The sequence below is a fragment of the Carcharhinus amblyrhynchos genome, unplaced genomic scaffold (assembly GCF_965287045.1).
Source record: "Carcharhinus amblyrhynchos unplaced genomic scaffold, sCarAmb.v2.hapA scaffold_38, whole genome shotgun sequence".
NCBI classification, from domain to species: domain Eukaryota; kingdom Metazoa; phylum Chordata; class Chondrichthyes; order Carcharhiniformes; family Carcharhinidae; genus Carcharhinus; species Carcharhinus amblyrhynchos.
The window spans coordinates 10,454,948-10,474,989 of record NW_027649779.1 but is presented as its reverse complement, the minus strand read 5'-3'; the positions used below and the strand labels follow the sequence as shown (position 1 = coordinate 10,474,989).

Here is a 20,042-nt window from a genome sequence, read left to right as displayed (position 1 = left end):
CCAGGGAACAATCTGGTGAACCTTCTCTTTACCGTTTCTAATGCAAAGCATATCCCTTTTTAAATGTGACTGTCACATCTGCGCAGAATATTCAACCTGGTTTCCACAAAATCCTGTGTAGCAGCAGAAACACCTCGTTATTTTTAAACTCCAGTCTGCCGGCAATGAGAACAAAATGTAATTTCCCTTCCAAATATCTGCTGCACCTACATGCTAACTTTATACATTCCTTGTACAAACGCATCTATTCCATTCTTAATATCAACATTTATATTTATCAGCTTGTCTAATATGTTCTGATCTTTCGATTTCTTTTCATGAAGAAGAAAATCGTTTTGCTTTCCAAATTAGCACCTAATCTGCCCCTCCACTCATGAGAGGACTCTGTTTCGCCTCTCACTCTATTTGCCTTTTTCCAACGGTTTGTATTAGCTAAACTTTGGGTCGAGGCTCCAGCGAGAATTGAACTCGCGACCCCTGGTTTACAAGACCAGTGCTCTAACCACTGAGCTATGGAGCCAAATGTTGTGAGCACCTTCCGGCACTAGTAAGATTATCAGTGGATTGAGGAGAAGGATGGGGTTTGTGGTGGGGGTTTTTGATGAATGTGGAAATGTCTGAGGTGGAGAGCAGAAAGTTAAAAGACACACCTTGAAAGTGACATGATTTGACATGTGTGTTGGGTGTGTATCTGACATGTATGTTGTGTATCTGGCATGTATGTTCTTCAGAGTTTATCGTTAGTGTTACATCTCTGACTTCTCCAGCTCCGATGCCAGTTCATCCAGCTGGAAGATTTAGATGTTGTTCCCTTCACAGACGCTGTGAGGCGTGTTTTCATTAAATGAAGAATTGAACAAAAAATGATTCACTCCGTGACTGGGAATCGAAACCCCGTCACGGCGCCGATCCTGATCACTGGACCTTCAGTGTTGCTGATGTGAGAGATTTGTAATGAATTGACCATCTCTGTGCCCATTGCTTTATTTCCAATAATTTTCAACAAAAATAAATCACGATGAGAAATGACGGGAGGTGAAAATGACAGAATTTGAACCTCAGTTAGAAAGTCCCAATCCATCCTCTGGGCAAGGATTGCAGTCTCAATGTTTGCTATTCTGTCGCTTATATCGACAAACAGCCATTCAGCCTGTGTTCCTGTCTGTCTTCTCGATCGGAGTAATTCCGTTTGATAAAGTGTCATCTGGAATCGAAACGCCCGCCCTTTTCACTCCTTACAGGTGCTGTCAGACATTGGGAGATTTTGGAGCATTTCCTCTTTTCCCATCCGCAGTAATTTGCTTTTATCACTGAGGACATTTGGTTGAGATTATTTGAAGAGAGATGAAAATGATGCATTAACGAATGGGCAGAAATCATTGCTCTCTTAGATATCTGGGAAACGAAAGCTTCTAGCTTACCCACCAGCCGAAATAGCTCAGTTGGGAGAGCGTTGGACTGAAGGTCCCTGGTTCAAATCCCGGGTTTCGGCAGGATCACTTTGCTGGTTTTCTGTGCTATCTGCTAATTGGTATTACATTTTGCCTCACACTGTCTTCAAACATCAGTTCACACAAGCTGCAACAAACCAAATACCAAATGGCTTTCTGCTGACTGGCTCCGTAAAAAGGCAGAGTTTAAGAGCACGGAAAGAGCCCACTCGGACACCCACATGGCAGGCGCTCACACCCATCTTGGACGGGACAAGTTAGTTCTGATTCCCGCTCCACAGATAGTGCCAAACGTACTGACATTACCCAGTATTTTCTGTTTTTATTTCAGATTTCGAAAGTCGGCTACTTTATGTTTGTGTTTGGAGCTGACAAATGGCAAATAACATTGGCGCCACACAGAATGCTGAGAGGCTTGGTGATGCTGTTGTCTGTGTGGTGTTGGAGGGGTGCGGGGGGGCTGCCGGGTGGAAGTGGTCTTGTGTTTGGAAGGTGCTGTTTAAGGTGCCTTTGGTGGATTCCTGCGTCATGCAGACAAGTGGGGAACATTCTATCGCACTCCTGACTTGTGCCACGTCGATGGTGGACTGTTCCACTGATTCAGGGACTATTTCCTCGAGTGGATGTAGCTGTCACTCGGGGGCATAGCTATAAGGTTCATATAGGAGGGATGTCCGAGGTAGGTTCTTTACTCAGAAAGTGGTTGAGGTGTGGAATGGACTCACTGCTGTGATAGTGGAGTCGGAAACTTTAGGAACTTTCAAGCGGTTATTGGGTCGGCACATGGAGCACTCCAGAATGATAGGGAGTGGGATAGCTTGATCTTGATCTTGATCATGGGTTCAGACAAAGCTCAGCACAACATCATGGGACGAATGACCTGTACTGTGATGTACTGTTCTATGTCCGATGTTTTTTGGGAGTCAGGAGGAAAGTTACTCCTGCAGGATTCCCAGCCTCTGACCTGCTCTTTTAGCCACTGAACGAACTGATAAAATGTGTGCTGAGTCAGAATAGGTCTATCTTCTTTCCTGCTCTGTGTTGTCATGAATTTTCAGCACTTTTGTCTTTTCCTGAATGTATTTTGAGGCTGAAGTAAGAGCCAATGTCATATGATTGTAAGATCTGTGTTCAGGTAATATTCAATAGTGGATTCACTGGCGGGAGGGGTGCGGTTTCCAGCCATGTTGTTGACGCTGGATTGATAACGCAGAGAAGCAAATGACGCTTTGAGAACCAGGGTTCGAATTCCAACACAGCAGGTTAACTCAATTCAAGGCAAAGTAGAATGACTGCGAGTGAGAATAGCAAATGTCAATTATGTAACATTTCTTCACTATATCGAATATGTTTTGACCATGTTTCCGCCAATTTTAAAGCTTCGGACGGATATGTAAATAGTGCTGCAGGTGGTTTTGCTGTAGGCTAGTGGCGCAATGGGTAACGCGTCTGACTACACATCAGAAGATTCCACGTTCGACTCATGGCTGACTCGTTATGGTACTTTATTTCAAAAACTCCATGTTCGTGTTAATGAAAAATATTTTTTCATTAATTTTAGACCAATTCTGGGAAATGTTGACCAAATGCAATCAGCTTCTGTGAAGGTATTTATCTTAGCTACTTATTTTTCAAAAAAAAAGTTGACAAAAAAAAGAAAAAACTTTTCTTTTGAAAGAAAAATGTTTCTTTTTTAAATGAAAAAATCTCATTAAAGTATTTGGGAAAAATACGTCAGCAAGCTTAAGCTACCTTTTAAAAGTTGGAAATTTCTCGAAAAAAAACATGGAAACATTACATTTTTCAGAATGGTGAAAATAGTTTCTAAAAAAAGTTGATGAAATCTATTGAAGAATTTCTTTTAAGCATGTTTAATTTTAAGAAGCAAAATACAGAGTTTTTTTAAAAGTTGACAAATTTCAGTTAAAACAGATGGAGGAATTTCTTCGGAGTAAGTTTTATTCTGAAAAGTTCAAATTAGCCAGAAGTTTCTGGTTTGTGTTGCTGGGATTGTTGTCCATTGGAGAGGAGATTGAGGAGTGATTTAATCGAGGCGAACTAGATTAGGGCAAGTTTATAGGGGGAGAGGCAATTTATAAAATTTGGGGCAAGTCGGGGACATCACACATGCACACACACCTACACACTCTCTATCTCTCTCTCTCACGCTCACACACACACACACACACACTTGCTCAATAATTGCCAGACTCGAGTCGAATTGCTATTATGCGACACAAACCGCTTCTTTTTATTTTCCAACAGAGGAATTAAAGAGCAGCAAAAAAACGAAAAGCACTGACGTTGCAGACACCTGGAACCAGAGGATTATCACACTGTGCATTGTCAGACCAATTGAACTGGCTGACAAATTGTCCTCTCGATTGGTGCTTTGTGATACATTTAAACAAAACACTCTTCAGCAAATCAACCATCTGCATGTGAAAACAAGGTCCCGCCGAGATTTGAACTCGGATCGCTGGATTCAGAGTCCAGAGTGCTCACCATTACACCACGGAACCACACATGCGCACTGAAAATCCTCGTTCAATATTTCTGCCACCTTGAATAGCAGAGAGAAATGTAAATCCCGTTGAGCAATCCCCTCAATGGCCAACACCCATTCATACTCGCATTGCCCTTACTGGTTCCTCCTATAAAAATGCTGGAAAATCTCAACATCTTTAACGAGAAACAATAAATAGTATTACAAAACTGAAACATTAGTTCTCCTGATCCGGGAATCTCAAACACGGGGACACAATCTCAGGATAAGGCGCTGATGAATTAGGACAGCAATGAGGAGAAATTGCTTCACTCAAAGACTCGTGAATCTTGGGAATTCTCTACTCCAGAAAGTTCCGATGTTCCATCATTGAACACATTTCAGTTTGGGTTAGACAGATTTATGATCTATCCAGGAATGAATGGAAGCAGGAACATGGAATTGGAACAAATGCTTCGCCACAAGTTCTTGTTTCAATTGTATTTCTTTAATAGTATAATGGAAGCATATATATAATGTTATATGTAATATGTTTGAAGTCAGTTGTCATTAAATAATGTTGGTAACTCCAGATAACAGTACAGCCGGGAACAATTGAGAGCTATTTTTTATTGGCACCCACGGACACTTTGCAAACAGGCAAGTGTTTGCCGATGAATGCTGATGGTGAGAAAATAATGAAATTCCGTCCCTGGGTGGTTTCGAACCAAAAACCTTTCGGTTAACAGCCAAACGCGCTGACCAATTGCGCCGCAGAGACGAAGGCAATCGCCGTTAAATACATTCTAAACTAGTGTGTCAATGACCACAATTCAATTTCTGCAAAACCTGTCCCAGAACTGCAGCATGACCGCACTGTTTACAATTCTATACAAGTCTCTTTAGTTCCGTTGATCCCGCAGCACTGCTGTAGTGTGTTGGTTATTCCCTTTCTCCTATGAACGGGCAGGTAAAATAAATCCATTTCTCTTATCACAGGGAGGAATTTAACGGGAGGGAAGGGAACCGACCACCAGTAGCCCAACATCCAATGGTTTCCACTCAATCATCAATAACACCATTCACAACTGCACCTCCTTCCGAATATTGTGATCCATTTCCCTCAGGATTTCTTCCAAGATTTAATATTTCTCTTGTTTTCTTCTAATTTTGATATAAGATTCACTTCAATATACAACACAAATGGAATTACAAACCTGAGGCTAACCGTGGGAAACAAGTCACTGGATAACACAAATCCCATGGTGCTCATTTCCAGATTCCCAACACTCAGCTTTTCAACCAAATGGAGGAATTTATCACTGAAAAGTTTTGGAAAGTTGGTGTGAATTTTGTCTGTGAATCACTCGGGTGTTGTGTAAACGCTACTCGAAGGCTCAGTGAGCGGGATATAATCTATCTGCGTTTTGGTGAGCTTGTGTTCGGTGTATGGCGAGGTTTGAACGGGTTTGGATCTTGTGTCCCGGGGATGGGCAGTAACCCGCTGATTGAAGCTGCAGTCGCCGCTTTCTGCTGGCGATTGGAGACTGCGGGATATAATCCTGCTGCTTCTCCCTGTCTCACTCACTGTGGAGCCGGGGAAAAGAGAATCATTGATGGGTTTGTTTCCCGGTCTGAAATGTGGCCTCGAATAACGGTTATTAACGGAGGTGACGCTGCGGGAGCCTTTAATAACCTGACAAAAACAAGCACAGCGCAGTGCTCCAGTGGCGCAATCGGTTAGCGCGCGGTACTTACACAGCAGTACAGCTAGCGGGCTATGCCGAGGTTGTGAGTTCGATCCTCACCTAGAGCATCTGTTTTTAGGTGAGCGGATCGTCCAGTGGTCTAATCCCACCAGCTCATCATCTGGGAATCACCAGAACGGTCGTGGAATTTGAATACAACAAATAAGATTGGAATAGAAATGCATTGATGAGCATGAAACTGCTGTCTATTGTTGGAAAAAAAATCATGATTCTCGAAATCATTCATTTCGGGTGCAGTAAATGCGAATGGAGAGTGGGATAGTGACAGGTTAAAGCAGTGTGAATTGTCTCACGCCTGGCCAGTTTGTAGGATTTTGCAAGCCCAGGAAAAATGGTGGGGGTTAAAAGTCGTGTGACATGAACCCAAGATCACGATTGAGGCCATTCTCATGTATTTGGAATTGGGTTATCAGTTTCTCATCAGAGATTCTGTGTTGTCGTGTGTCTTGAAGGCCGCCTTGGAGAATGCTTATCGGAAGTTTGGTGGTTAATGCCCTTGACTTCTTTAGTGTTCCCCACAGGAAGGGAATATTCTTGCCGGTGATTACTGAGAGATGATCCTGAAATGTGCAGCAGACAAAACTCATCTCCAGTCAGAAACACAATGAGCTGCAGTGAAGAGCCCGCTCTATTTAAACTGAATTAACCTCGTCTGGACCCCAGAAAGAACAATATGGTTTCCTGTTGAATTGGCTCAGGGTCTTCACTTGAGAAAGGACAGGATACAAGGCGAGACTGAGATTTGAGCGTTCTGCCGGGAAATAACTGATATTTATTGTCACGGATTGGAGGAGAGCAATAAATCTTCTTTTCCTGACCTGCAATCAAAACAGCAGTGAAAGCTTCAACCTCTCACCACCAGACCAACAGATTACAGCGGGTTTACAATTTGCTTTGTCCACGATCCTTTTGTTATTTTAATTTTCACGTCAGGCCACTTGAACCACAATCTGACACCTGCAAAATGGCACCTTCTTTTTCAACACCAGGGACATGATCTAGTCTGATATAAACAGAGATGTGGCCCGCTGGACTAAAACGTGAGGCAATGCAGAATAAAGCAATAACTGAGAGAGGATAATGTGTAAAATGAACTATGGTATGCTTTAGCGCAGTAATAAAGGAGAGAACGCCTAACACAATAAAACTGACACCGTGCCGAGTATAATTTTGTCTGTTGCTGAACATTGTATAATATAAACTAAGAAAAAAATCAGGCCAAGCTCTTAGATTGATGTAAGATTTGACAGGGGCAAGTTCAGTAATAAATGAATGATGGAAGGGAACAATAATTGGAGACAGAGTATTATTCGGTATAAACAGAGAGGTGAACTGGTGCTGCAGTGAGTGAGATATTCGCGAGGTTCCTTTATACGTGGCAGGTTCCAGCAATGTAATAACTAACATAGAGCCTCGTGTAATGCAATCAGTAACATGTCCTGGTACAGTATCAGGAGACAAAGGTTTTAATGAAGTAACAACAGAGATATGGAGTATAATGTCATCAGCCAAGAATTAATTCCATGCTGTCATAACTGCCAGAATACCCTGTGTAACTTCAAATGAGACTTGGTGCAAGATAATAACAAGCGGGATTTTGCTGAGTGCAGAATCAACTGAGAATCACTGTCATATAATCAGAAATATGATTTTGTATCATATAATCTGTGTCCAGTTCAGGATGGACAAAGGTTAGATCTATTGCAGCAATAACTGAGACGATCTCTGTTTCGTGTTCGTTCCAAAAATCACTGCTTCACTGCCATCTCGTGGATCTCCTTTGCTACTGCAGATGTTGTGAAGCGCTCGTTTCAGTTGCTGTTTCTTATTCTTTCATTGGCTGTATAGCCTGCTGCAGTAATTTCTGTTTAAGGCCTTAGATTGATATAACCTTCGACAGGGACAAGTACAGCAATAATTGAAACATGAAATAGGTCAATAATTAGAGTCAGGATATTATTCGGTCTAAACAGGGAGGTGGACTGGTGCAGCAGTGAGTGAGATATTGTCAATGTTTCATCATACGTGTCAGGTTGCAATGTAATAACAGAGATGGAGCCGCGTGTAATGCGTGTTCTGGTGCAGTATCAGGAGAGAGAGGGTCTAGTGGAGTCACAACAGAGATATGAAATATTGTGGCATTAGCCGAGAATTAATTCTGTGCTGTAATAACTGGCAGAATGAACGGTATAATCTCAAATGAGGCTTGGTGTAGTATAGTAACTACTGGGATTTTGCTGAATGTATTTTCACTGCCATATAAAAGCGGACCTGACATCTGCACTGAAATGTGATGAGATTGGAAAAACTCAGGACGTTACATGGCATGTGTGCATCAGGAAACAAAGATAAACCTTCACCTCCATCACCTTATATTAACATTGGGAATGTTTAGAAATAGAGGAAGTTTTTTTTTAAAGAAGTGAAATCCAACAAGGAAAAAATATAACAACATCTGGCAGGATGGAAATTGCGATGGGTATTTGGTCTGTTGCAGCTTGTGTGAAATGAGGTTTGAAGACAGTGCAAGACAAAATGCAGTGCCAATTAGTAGGTAGCCCAGAAAACCAGCAGGGGAAACTTGCCGAAACCCGGGATTGAACCAGGGACCTTTAGATCTTCAGTCTAACGCTCTCCCAACTGAGCTATTTCGGCTCTCTAGTTAGCTAAAAGCTTCCTTCTCCCAAATATCTAAGAGAACAATGATTTCTGCCCATTCGTTCATGCATCATTTTCATCTTTCTTCGAATAATCTCAACCAAATGTCCTCAGTGATAAAAGCAAATTACTGCAGATGGGAAAAGAGGAAATGCTGCAAAATCTCCCAATGTCTGACAGCCCCTGTAATGAGTGAAAAGGGCGGACGTTTCGAGTCCAGGTGACAATTTATCAAAGTTCAGTGTACAATGTTACTCACTAATCCTTTCAATATTTAGTATCAATGTATTATTTAACACATTTGTCTTCCTTATGAATTGAATATTTCTGAACTTGAACATCACTGAATTGAAAATATAAGTGACCAACAGAACCAATCGAATCACCGGGTAATACAGATCACAATTTTGAGATTGACTATCGTCAGCTTTTAAACAAAGTCAAATACATTTAAATGGAGGAAAATCAAGAATTATCTGTTAGTGACCCTTGAGCCTTTTTTATTATGGACGTGAAACATTCAGGCGCATAAATTCCGAACTTTTACAGGAAAGTGCAGTAGATCCGCACTGAGTCTCGATTCCCTCGCCTGTCCCAATGCCTTTTCCTGTTTTTAGTGATGAGAAGCGATTTAAAAATATTCTTCTGTGAAATGTGCGCCGTTTCCTCTAGTTCACTTACAGTATCACTTGTATCTGTCTGTTTGAGCACACACTGCTATCAGATATTTCAGATGGTGATTAACCATATTAGCCTGCTCCTATAAACCCATTCAATTCTGTTGTAGACTGAATGGGATGGGAATAAATGTTCGGTGTCAAAATCGAACTTTCCTGTCACTGCGTCAAAAATAAGTGCATATTATTTCACAGAAAACATTTGAGAGTGAAGTCAGAGCAATGATAACATGTCTTTTACATCGAGTTTCGGATAATGTTGAGCAACAAACTGAAGTCAAGAAATTCTCCCTCATCCGACATGAGAAAGGTTAATGAGCGTTTCTGCCTGGTTTCGAATGGGGGGGAAAGCCTCTCGCATATGAGACGAACGTGATAACGACTACACTACAGAAACACTTTGATGTAGGTTAGAGCAAACCGGCCTGTCTGCAATGTTCAACTGCGCTGTGTTGCTGCAGGTTCCGATGGTTAGACTGAGAGCCCATGTCACTGAATTCAGGAAGATAACCGTTACTTTCAATCTGATTGTACAACTTATCTCCAACATCAACATTTAAAAGTACTCGTCTCGCAAATATCTAAGGGAGCAATGATTTCAACCCATTTATTAATGCATCATTCTCATATTCCTTCGAATAATCTCAATCAATTATACTCATTAATAAAAGCAAATTACTGCAGATGTTGGAATCGGAAAAGAAAATGGAAAATTCTGGCAAGTCTCACAAGGACTGTGAAGAAAGCAGAGCTCTGACAAGCTGATGTTGTTCAGCAGATTTACTGCAGTAAGGTTTATGTCAGTTCGATACAAACATTACTATTTGAATGTGGTCAGTTACAGTGAAATTTAATGCAGTGGAAGGTAACCTACTTATTTTTACAGGAGGAACCAGCAACGGCTTTATAAATATGAACTGTGCAACGGGACTGAAATTTCTCCCTGTTGTTGACATGGTACAAATATTTACCGGCCATTTTCAACTTCCTGCCTTGTGTTGGGTTTCGTGGTGTAATGGTGAGCACTCTAAAACTTTGAATCCAGTGATCCGAGTTCAAATCTCGGCGGATCCTTGCTTTAATTTGCCAATGCAGAGTGCCTGAACAGCGTTTCGTTTAAATTTCTCACCAAGTGCTAATCCAGGGAATTTCTCAACCAGTTCAGCTGTTGGTAGAATTCGATTTGTTGAGCCTTTAGCGCCAGATGCCTGAAACATCTGTGTTTTTCATCTTTCCGCCGTTCTTTCCCTTCTTTGTTGAAAGAAAGTATCAGTTGGTGTCCGACAATAACCGTTCTACTGGAGTCCGGCAATTACTGAGCAAGTGTGTGTGAGTGAGAGAGATGGAGAGTAAGTGTGTGCGTGTGGGGTGGGGTGGAGGGGGGATGATTGTTGTCCTTCAGAGTTCTGCTGATTCCATGGGTGACGGTTCGCACTTGAGCAATTGTCCCCTGGGGCTGATGCAATGACGCCAGGAGAGTCATTCACTGCATCGTCTGCAATGTGATTGTGGTGGAATTTGCTGAAACTTCCTCAGTGTTTAGATTCCCACTTTCTGAGAATTTAAACTTAAATTCCCTTCAGAAAACCCGTAATACGTTTTGCAAAAAAATAACAACCTTTCACCAAGTTCTGAACTCCGAGTACTGTATTTGGAGTCCGGAGAGCTCACCATCACACCATACAAACAGGAACAGAACCGCCAGATGCAAATGGTCACTAAAATCACGTGATTCTTTTTCCATTCAATGTGGCAGCAACAACAATTAGGTCAAATGCTTTGAGTGATCATTTGCAGACACCTCGTTATTTTTAAACTCCAGTCTGCCGGCAAGGAAGACCAACATGTAATTTCCCTTCCAAATATCTGCTGCACCTACATGCTAACTTTAAGCGTTCCTTGTACAAACGCATCTATTATATTCTTAGTATCAACATTCATATTTTTCAGCTTGTCAAATATGCTCTGGTCTTTCTATTTTTCCACGAAGAAGAATATCTTTTTGTTTTCCAAAGTTGCAGCTGATCTGCCCCTTCACTTTGTTTCACCTCCCACTCGATCTACCTTTCCCCTACAGCTTCTAGTAGCTAAACTTTAGGTGGAGAATCCAGCGAGAATTGAACTCACGACCCCTGGTTTAACAAGAACCAGTGCTTTAACCACTGAGCTATGGAGCCAAACGCTAACCATTCTTCGCGGTACGAGTAGCATTATCAGTGGATTGAGGCGCAGGATGGGGCTTGTGGTGGGGGATTTTTGATGAATGGGGAAATGCCTGAGGTGGAGAACAGAAAGTTAAAAGACGCAACTTGACAGTGACATGATTTGACATGTGTGTTGTGTGTGTATCTGACATGTATGTTATGTATCTGACATGTATGTTCTTCAGAGTTTATCGTTAGTGTTACATCTCCGACTTTTCCAGCTCCGATGCCAGTTCATCCAGCTGGAAGATTTAGATGTTGTTCCCTTCACAGACGCTGTGGGGCGTGTTTTCATTAAATGAAGAATTGAACAAAAAATGATTCACTCCGTGACTGGGAATCGAAACCGCGTCACGGCGCCGATCCTGATCACTGGACCATCAGTGTAGCTGATGTGAGAGATTTGTAATGAATTGACCATCTCTGTACCCATTGCTTTATTCCCAATAATTTTCAACAAAAATAAGTCACGATGAGAAATGACGGGAAGCGAATATGACGGGATTTGAACCTCAGTTAGAAAGTGCCAACCCATCCTCTGGGCAGGGATTGCAGTCTCAATGTCGGCAATTCTGTAGCTTATATCGACAAACAGCCATTCAGCCTGTGTTCCTGTCTGTCTTCTCGATCGGAGTAACTCCGTTTGATAAAGTGTCACCTGGACTCGAAACGTCCGCCCTTTTCACTCCTTACAGGAGCTGTCAGACATTGGGAGATTTTGGATCATTTCCTCTTTTCCCATCCGCAGTAATTTGTTTTTATCACTGAGTACAATTGATTGAGATTATTCGAAGAAAGTTGAAAATGATGCATTAATGAATGGGCAGAAATCATTGCCCCCTTAGATATTTGCCAGATGAACGCTTTTAAATTTTAATGTTGGGGATAAGTTGTACAATCAGATTGAAAGTAACGGTTATCTTCCTGAATTCAGTGACATGGGCTCTCAGTCTGACTATCGGAACCTGCAGCAACACAGCGCAGTTGAACATTGCAGACAGGCAGATTCGCTATAAGGCATTCCCAGCTGTTTCTGTAGTGTAGTGGTTATCACGTTCGCCTAACACGCGAAAGGTCCCCGGTTCGAAACCGGGCAGAAGCATTTATTAACCTTTCTCGTGTGGTGAAAGAGAAAACTGTTTGATTTCAGTTTGTTGCTCAACATGAACTGAAGTTCGATGTTAAACACGTTATCGTTGGTCTGATATCACCCTCAAATACTTTCTGTGAAATTATAAACACGTTATTTTGACGAAAACTCAGGGAAGTCGATTTTGACACCGAGGATTTATCCGCATCTTGTTCAGTCTACAACAGAATTTAATGGGTTTTTAGATGCCGACTAATATGGTTAATCACCATCTGAAATATCTGATAGTAGTGTGTGCTCAAAAAGACAGATACAAGTGATATTGTAAGTGAACGAGAGGAAATGGCACACATTTCACAGAAGAATATATTTTTAAATCGTTTTTCATCACTAAGAAACAGGAAAAACCAATCAGACAGATGAGGGAATCGAGACTCAGTGCGGATCTACTGGACTTTCCTGTAACGGGCCGGATTTATGTGCCTGAATGTTTCAATCCCATAATAAAAATGGTGATCAGTTCCTTTCCCTCCCGTTGAATTCCTCCCTGTGGTAAGAGACGTGGATTTATTTTACGTCCCCGTTCATAGGAGAAAGGGAATAACCAACACACTACAGCAGTGCTGCGGGATCAACGGAACTAAAGAGACTTGTACAGAATTGTAAACAGTGTGGTCATGCTGCAGTTCTGGAATAGGTTTTCAGAAATAGAATTGTGGTCATTGACACACTACTTTAGAATATACTTGACATGTACTGTCTTAGTGTCTATGGCGCAATTGGTCAGCGCGTTCGACTGTTAACCGAAATGTTTGTGGTTCGAGACCACCTAGGGACGGGGTTTTACTATTTTCTCACCATCAGCATTCACAGTAAACAGTTGCCTGTTTGAAAAGGGTCCGTGGGTGCCAATAAAAAAATAGCTGTCAATTGTTCCCGGCTGTACTGTTATATGGTGTTACCAACATTATTTAATGACGATTGATTTCTAATCATCACATATAACGTTGTATGTTCCATTACACCATTAAACTTTTTTAAAAAAATGCAATCGAAACATGAACTTGTGCTGGGCATTTGTTCCAATTCCATATTCCTGCTTCCATTCATTCCTAGATAGATCATAAATCTGTCTAACCCAAACTGAAATGTGTTCAATGATGGAGCATCGGAACCCGCTGGAGTGGAGAATTCCCAAGATTCACCATCCTTTGAGTGAAGCAATTTCTCCTCATCTCAGCCCTAAATCATCAGCACCTTATCCTGAGATTGTGCCCCCGTGTTTTAGATTCCCGGATCAGGAAGAATAATGTTTCAGTTTTTCAATGCTATCTATTGTTTCTCGTTAAAAATGTTGAGATTTTCCAGCATTTTCTGTTTTTGATTCAGATTCCAGCATCCTCAGATTTTGCTTTGATTCTGTCTAAAATGCAGGGATCCAAACTGCACAGACTGTTCCAAATGTGGTCTCAACAAAACCCTGAATTACTGCAGCAAGAATTCAAACACTTCAAAGCTTAACTCCGTGCTCAAGGCTGGAAGGAGAGTGTGACAGAATTCGCACTATGTGCATTCCTGTAATCAGTAACTGGATCAAGAAGATGAGATATCTGTGTTTCTTTGTACTGTTATCTGTAAACTCCATCTCCTCTCAATGCCGTGTATCATCCCATCTCTTTCCCTGCTTTCCAGTTTGGTAAATGACTTGTGCCCGTTACCCTCCGTGATGAATTCCTGCCGTGTGTTACCTTCCAAGTTTCACAGGAGCCACAGTGATGAATTTGGTGGGTTTTGGAAATTCAAAGTGTCACATGAGCAGTTTGCGGGACTATTTCACCTCACTGTCCATTTCCTGTTCCAGCTCACAGGAATCACTGCTTTCATTGGCTGAAACAGTCACTTGTGTGTGATATAAACATGGCAATGTGAAGGATAAACTTGTACTTGGTGAAGAAAAAGACAGAAATGAAACAAAAGGCAGGTGGCTCATGGATAAATTAATATTTTATAAAGTGTGCGTCAACTTCCCTGGTGGTCTTGTGGCTGGGATTCGGTCCTTGCATTGCTGCAGCCCGTGTTCGATTCCCGGTCAGGGAATGTAGGTTTATTGCTGTACAACAATCCTGAGTTACTTCCCGGTCTGCACCAGTTCTGTCAGAATCAGCATCAGGGAGATTTCCTCTTTAGTATCTGAATTGGAAATGTCACATTTAAAGAACAAAGAAAAAAGAGTGCGACAGGTTACAAAGCGTTGATGATACAAAATGCGGATGATTATTGGAAGAAAGATGAAAATGATGCATTAATGAATGGGCAGAAATCATTGCTCCCTTAGATATTTGCGAGACGAACGCTTTTAAATTTTAATGTTGGGGATAAGTTGTACAATCAGATTGAAAGTAACGATTATCTTCCTGAATTCAGTGACATGGGCTCTCTGTCTAACCATCGGAACCTGCAGCAACACAGAGTAGTTGAACATTACAGACAGGCAGGTTTGCAAGGAAGATGAGAAACCTAACCATAGCATGGCGGTTCAGGGAGGCATTCAAGATGGAGGAGAAAAGGGAAACGTAGTTGTGAATTGGGATAGTTTATCAGGGGAATAGACACTTTTCTCTGTGGCCAGGTTTGAGAGTCCCAAAGGCTGTGTTGCGTGCCTGGTGCCCCAGTTCAGGGCATCCTATCCGGGCCGCAGAGGCACTTGGAGCTGGAGAGGATAGATTCAGTTGTTGTGGTCCACGTTTTTGAATTTGTTGCAGATTAAATCTGAAATTGGAGTCACAATTATATGTCCTGAATGGATTCAGTGGATTTCCAGAGTTAAAGAGGGCCACTGTATCCCAGGATAGAATGGAACGGCCAAGAGAAAGACACCCTAACATTTGGAATTGAATCATTGAAAGGCCACGGATAGGTGAAAGATAACGGTGAGGCAACATGGGATCGTGAGAGTTTTGTTTTAGAAGGCAGCAGGATATAGATCGGTTGGAGACTTGGGCAGAGTGAAGGTAGATGGAGTTTACTCCGTACAAATGTGAGATAATGCATTTTGGAAGGTCTAATACAGATAGGAAATATACAGTAAATGACTGAACCCTGAAGATATTGATAGGCAGAGAGATCTGAGTGATGGAGTCATAGAGGTCGGAGACTCCTAGAGGTTTACAGCGTGGAAACAGGCCCTTTGGCGGAAGTTGCCCCTGTCATCCTTTTTCTTAACCGTTATGTTAATCCTGTGAAGACTCATATTCGAACCATTATTTTGGAAAAAATGTTTTTGTGGCTTTATATGCCGTGTTTGTGAACAGAACTCCCATTTACCTGACGAAGAAGCCGCACTCCGAAAGATGGTGGTTTTTGCTACCAAATAAACCCGTCGGAATTTAACCTGGTGTTGCGAGACATTCTTGCTGCGTTTACCCGAGTCAAACGCCGACATCTCCACATCAGACTTATCAACGGACACAGACGCACAAATGCTGTCAAATTCTATCAAAAGGCAAGGTGAACACCAGACAACAGCTGTATAAATATTGCATTATATGCAGACCATTGAAGCCAAGGATATATACAGAAAGGATGCTGGGACAATAAATAGATGAACAATTCAAATTGTCCCATTTTCGATAATCCTTCAAAGTTTACCTCCATTAAAAATATTTCACTTATTTGTTTTACAAAGTTGCTGTTGAACCTGATTCCATCACCCTTTAAATCTGTTCACAATTGTTCTTCTGTCTTCCTTTCAAATCATAGATCTGTGCCCACTGGTTACTAACCCCTCTGCAATTTTGAAAAAAATTCCCTCTTTAATTACTCCACTGACACCTTCACGATTTTGAACACGTTTATTAAATGTACTCACAGGAGATGGTGAGTGATACCGGGGGAGAAAGGAGAGTTAAAATGAGAATGAAAGAATGGGTGCTGGCAAATACAACCTTAGAAACCAAGAATTGACAAAGAAAGGGACATGATCAAATAATGAAAGGTCGCAAGCCAACATTTCCCGCCTTCAGAGAACAGAGCAAATTCAGTGAAACATCCACTGACCATCGAGTTATGTCCGGGAATGGGAACAGTAAACAGATCACCACTGGGGGTTGTTTTGTAAATGTCACTGTAATGTGATCAGTGTGACTCTGCCCTGAGTCTGTGGTCAGATATAGGCCGCATTGACAGATGTTGATACCAGATTCGGTACGCTGGATTTATTTTGTGCTCAAAACTGAGATGTGTGGTTTGGAAATTACAGAAGAGAAACAGGAAGTTCTATTACATGAGAAAGAAACAGGTGGCGCCGGTTTGATGTTATCACCTTGAACAGTCTTCCTGCCTGTGAAGTCACCCTGAAACCATCAAGAACTGCTATTCAGATTGCTGCGGATCTCAGCATTACATTCACATCCATTCCCATTTTAAACAATAAACGACATGATAACATTTGGGTTTTAACACATTAACTGAAGGTGACTGAACACTGACTGGTCGAAAAGAGGGAACATTCAAACAATTTTTTTTTCCAACAGTGTTATTCTAAAATAGAACGTGTTCAGTGCGTTAAGGGTTGTGTGAGAGAAAGCGCTGCCAGACGTGAAGTGAGTGACCTGGCCTGTTTCTGGCTCTAAATTTTCCTCCGATTACATTTGTGACTCACTTTTTTTAGCCACAAGATGCCATAAGCAAAACCATGAACATTGTTTTCTACCAGTTGCCAGGTGTGACTTTTCGGTGCTTGTATATGTGATTTAATGGAACCAGGGGAAGAAGAGAGGTTGTTTGATTTCGGTACATTCTGAGACACAGAAAGAGAGGACAGAAGTTCAGTCAGTTATTTGAAAGATGCATTACCTTGACAGCGGAGTGGCCAGATGCATGTCACATTCAAGGACACCCAAGGCAATTCATTACCTTTAGGTTTTGACTGAGGCATTAGGTCTGCAAGTTAATACTCCATAACATATTATAATATGCTTAAAGGCATTTGCAATTATTGGGCTGATGACGGCGCAATATTAAAGTAATTGGTCAAGTTATCAAGAAGCCCAGGACAATGATGTGAGGACAGGGTTTGTATGTGACCATGGCAATTCATCAATCTGAAATACATACTAATAGCAAGCAGGGGAACTCCTCTAATTCCCCAATGAAGGAAATCTGCCATCCTGATCCGGTGTCACCATTGTGTGACTGCAAGAAGGACAGTAATACGGCTGACCATTCACTGCCTTCTCGAATGCCGTAGCAAAACATTCAGCTGAAGAACAGTTAGAGGCAAGGAAGAAATACTTTTCCTGTCAGTGAGCCCACATTCCATGGGAAAAATAATGAGAAATAAAACACACATATACACGTTTATATATCCTCTGTCTGAATCATCTCCCACAATCTGCCCGCATACCTTTCCGTCCATCCATCACAATGTCCTGAAGTGTTCGAGAAATTATCGTTGTTTCCAGAGAATCTACATTGTGTCCCTTTCCTATGAAATGGGAACAGCTCGCATTAGTTTACAACTTAATAAAAATAAATTGCCCTCAGTAATGTTGCTGGGTAGATTTGTTTATAAATAGGCTTCATTGACAATGTGAAGAGTTTGAAGTTGGCTTGCTGCCAAGCGGACACAACTGTGGAAACAGATCTTTGATTTACTGAACAACATCCCCAAATGCTTCTTGTAAATAACTCTGTGCACTTGGGGGCAAGCTAGACTGCGTGGGCCAGATTAGCGTGAATCTAAATGGACAAAATGGGATTCAGCCATTCATTCCCTCTAGAAAGATATACTTTAGATGCTGTTCCAACGAAACAAATATTTTAAATGAATGTCCTGTTCAGTATGCGATTAAATAATATGAGAACATAATAAACTAACCAGATTCTATTACATTTTCATAACTTCAAATCAAACGTTATTCTAATAATTAATCCCTGTTTGTAAACAACTTCATCAAGCGCCAGAGAGATTTGAATTTCTCCAGTCGAATGTGATCAGTAAACATGTAAAAGAAAACTGAAAAAAGAGAAATTGGAAGTAAATCATAGAACTGTCTCGACAGCGGGGAATCCTGGAATATTCTTAAAATTCTGCACTTCATTTAAACAGCAGCATCTCGTATGGCTGATGAGCACCTTGCTCTGTTGTACAGTAAAATCAAATTCGCATGTATAACAGTTCATCTCATAGCTGCCAATGAATGTAGAAATAGCTAATTCATAACTTGATTCAATGGAAGATAAAACATGATACCGTATAAAATGCTGCAAAGTCTGATACCCTATGTTCCCAATAGAAATAAATGATAGGCAGCTGGTGACCAATAAAATGAGCTGCAATGATTTGGATGCTGAAGGACAACTTTACTGATCACTGTGTCCGTTCGGATTCATGAAATTTTCTGTCAAAGTCGAAGTCAATTTTTTGATCCTCTGTCAACTCAGTAGTTACTTATCAAGGAGGCGGTTTTCTTTTACAGTGAACTTTCACAGGACTGTCTTCCGCTCAGGGGCATTTTGTGACATGACAGAAGATACTGTATAATATAAAGAGTTTGTCCTTATCTCCAAACCCAAATGCCACAATGACAGGCACCCCCACTGTAATTACTATGACTTTGTTCATCCACCACATTAAGTCACAGAGATCGATAACAATTCCTCAGATAAATTATTCTCAATTAGTTTCAATTAAAGGAACAAAGAACAAATAAAATTACAACATAGGAACAGATTATTCATCCCTCGAAACCACCACTGATAACGTTGCCTGGCTAAACTAATATCGTCTGCACTTACGAAGTCCATATCCTTCCAATCCCAGCCTATTCATGCCTTCATCAAGTTGCCCCTGAAGTGCCACTATTGTAGATGCTCCCACCACCTCCCCCGGCAGTGTGTCGCAGACATTCACCACCCTCTGTGTGGAAAATTTGTCTCGCATGTCTCTTCTAAACTTTTCCCCACGCACCTTAAACCTATGTCCCCAGTACTTGTCTTTTCTGCCCTAGGAGAGACATCTGACTATCCACTCAGCCCCCGCCACTCATAATCCTATAAACCTCTTTCAGGTCACCCCACAACCTCCGTCGTTCCAGTGAGAACATGCCGAGTTTGTCCAACTTTTCCTCACAGACAATGCCCTCCCAGTTCGGGCAACGTCCTGGTAAACATTTTCTGTGCCCTCTCCAATGCACCCATATCCTTCTTGCAGCGGGGAACCGGAATTATGCACAATATTCTAAATGAGGCCTAATAAGGGTCTGTCCAGCTGCAGCATGGCCTGCAAATAATTCTACACAATATCCCGGCCGATGAAGGCAAGAATGCCGTATGCATTCTTGACTACATTATCCGACCTTATAGCGATCCAGAATTGTTGTAAAATAGACTGTCTTTTTGTTCTCGAAAAAAATGTACTTTAATTATTTTTAGATTTTTCTCCTAGCTAAGCGGCGTGAAAATAAATGGTCTATATATACAATGGAATTAGATTATTTTGCGAAGAGATTGTGAGTTGCAATGTCACCATTCAAAATAATGAAGACATTATACTGAATCCATTCAGCCAATCATGTATCAAGATACCGATAAAATGTCCAGTTTAATATTAACCTATTGTAAATTTCGGAGTCCATTCTGTTGGGGGTGTGGAGGGTGGGACGTGGATCCAGGCGCCGCCTCCAGCAGGGAATCAACAGGCGGCGCC

The 20,042-nt window shown here is 41.5% G+C and overlaps 1 protein-coding gene and 5 non-coding genes across 6 annotated transcripts in view; 3 read left to right on the top strand and 3 right to left on the bottom strand.

The window, feature by feature from the left end:
• Positions 1–20,042, top strand: part of LOC145362483 (uncharacterized) — a 204,576-nt gene that overhangs the window by 107,529 nt on the left and 77,005 nt on the right. The window lies entirely within an intron of this gene.
• trnat-ugu (transfer RNA threonine (anticodon UGU)) lies at positions 448–520 on the bottom strand. Its single transcript has one exon. It is a non-coding gene; the product is annotated as a tRNA-Thr (tRNA).
• trnaq-cug (transfer RNA glutamine (anticodon CUG)) lies at positions 3,902–3,973 on the bottom strand. The gene has a single exon. It is a non-coding gene; the product is annotated as a tRNA-Gln (tRNA).
• trnav-uac (transfer RNA valine (anticodon UAC)) lies at positions 5,658–5,752 on the top strand. Its single transcript has 2 exons — positions 5,658–5,695; positions 5,717–5,752. It is a non-coding gene; the product is annotated as a tRNA-Val (tRNA).
• trnaf-gaa (transfer RNA phenylalanine (anticodon GAA)) lies at positions 8,288–8,360 on the bottom strand. Its single transcript has one exon. It is a non-coding gene; the product is annotated as a tRNA-Phe (tRNA).
• trnav-aac (transfer RNA valine (anticodon AAC)) lies at positions 12,274–12,346 on the top strand. Its single transcript has one exon. It is a non-coding gene; the product is annotated as a tRNA-Val (tRNA).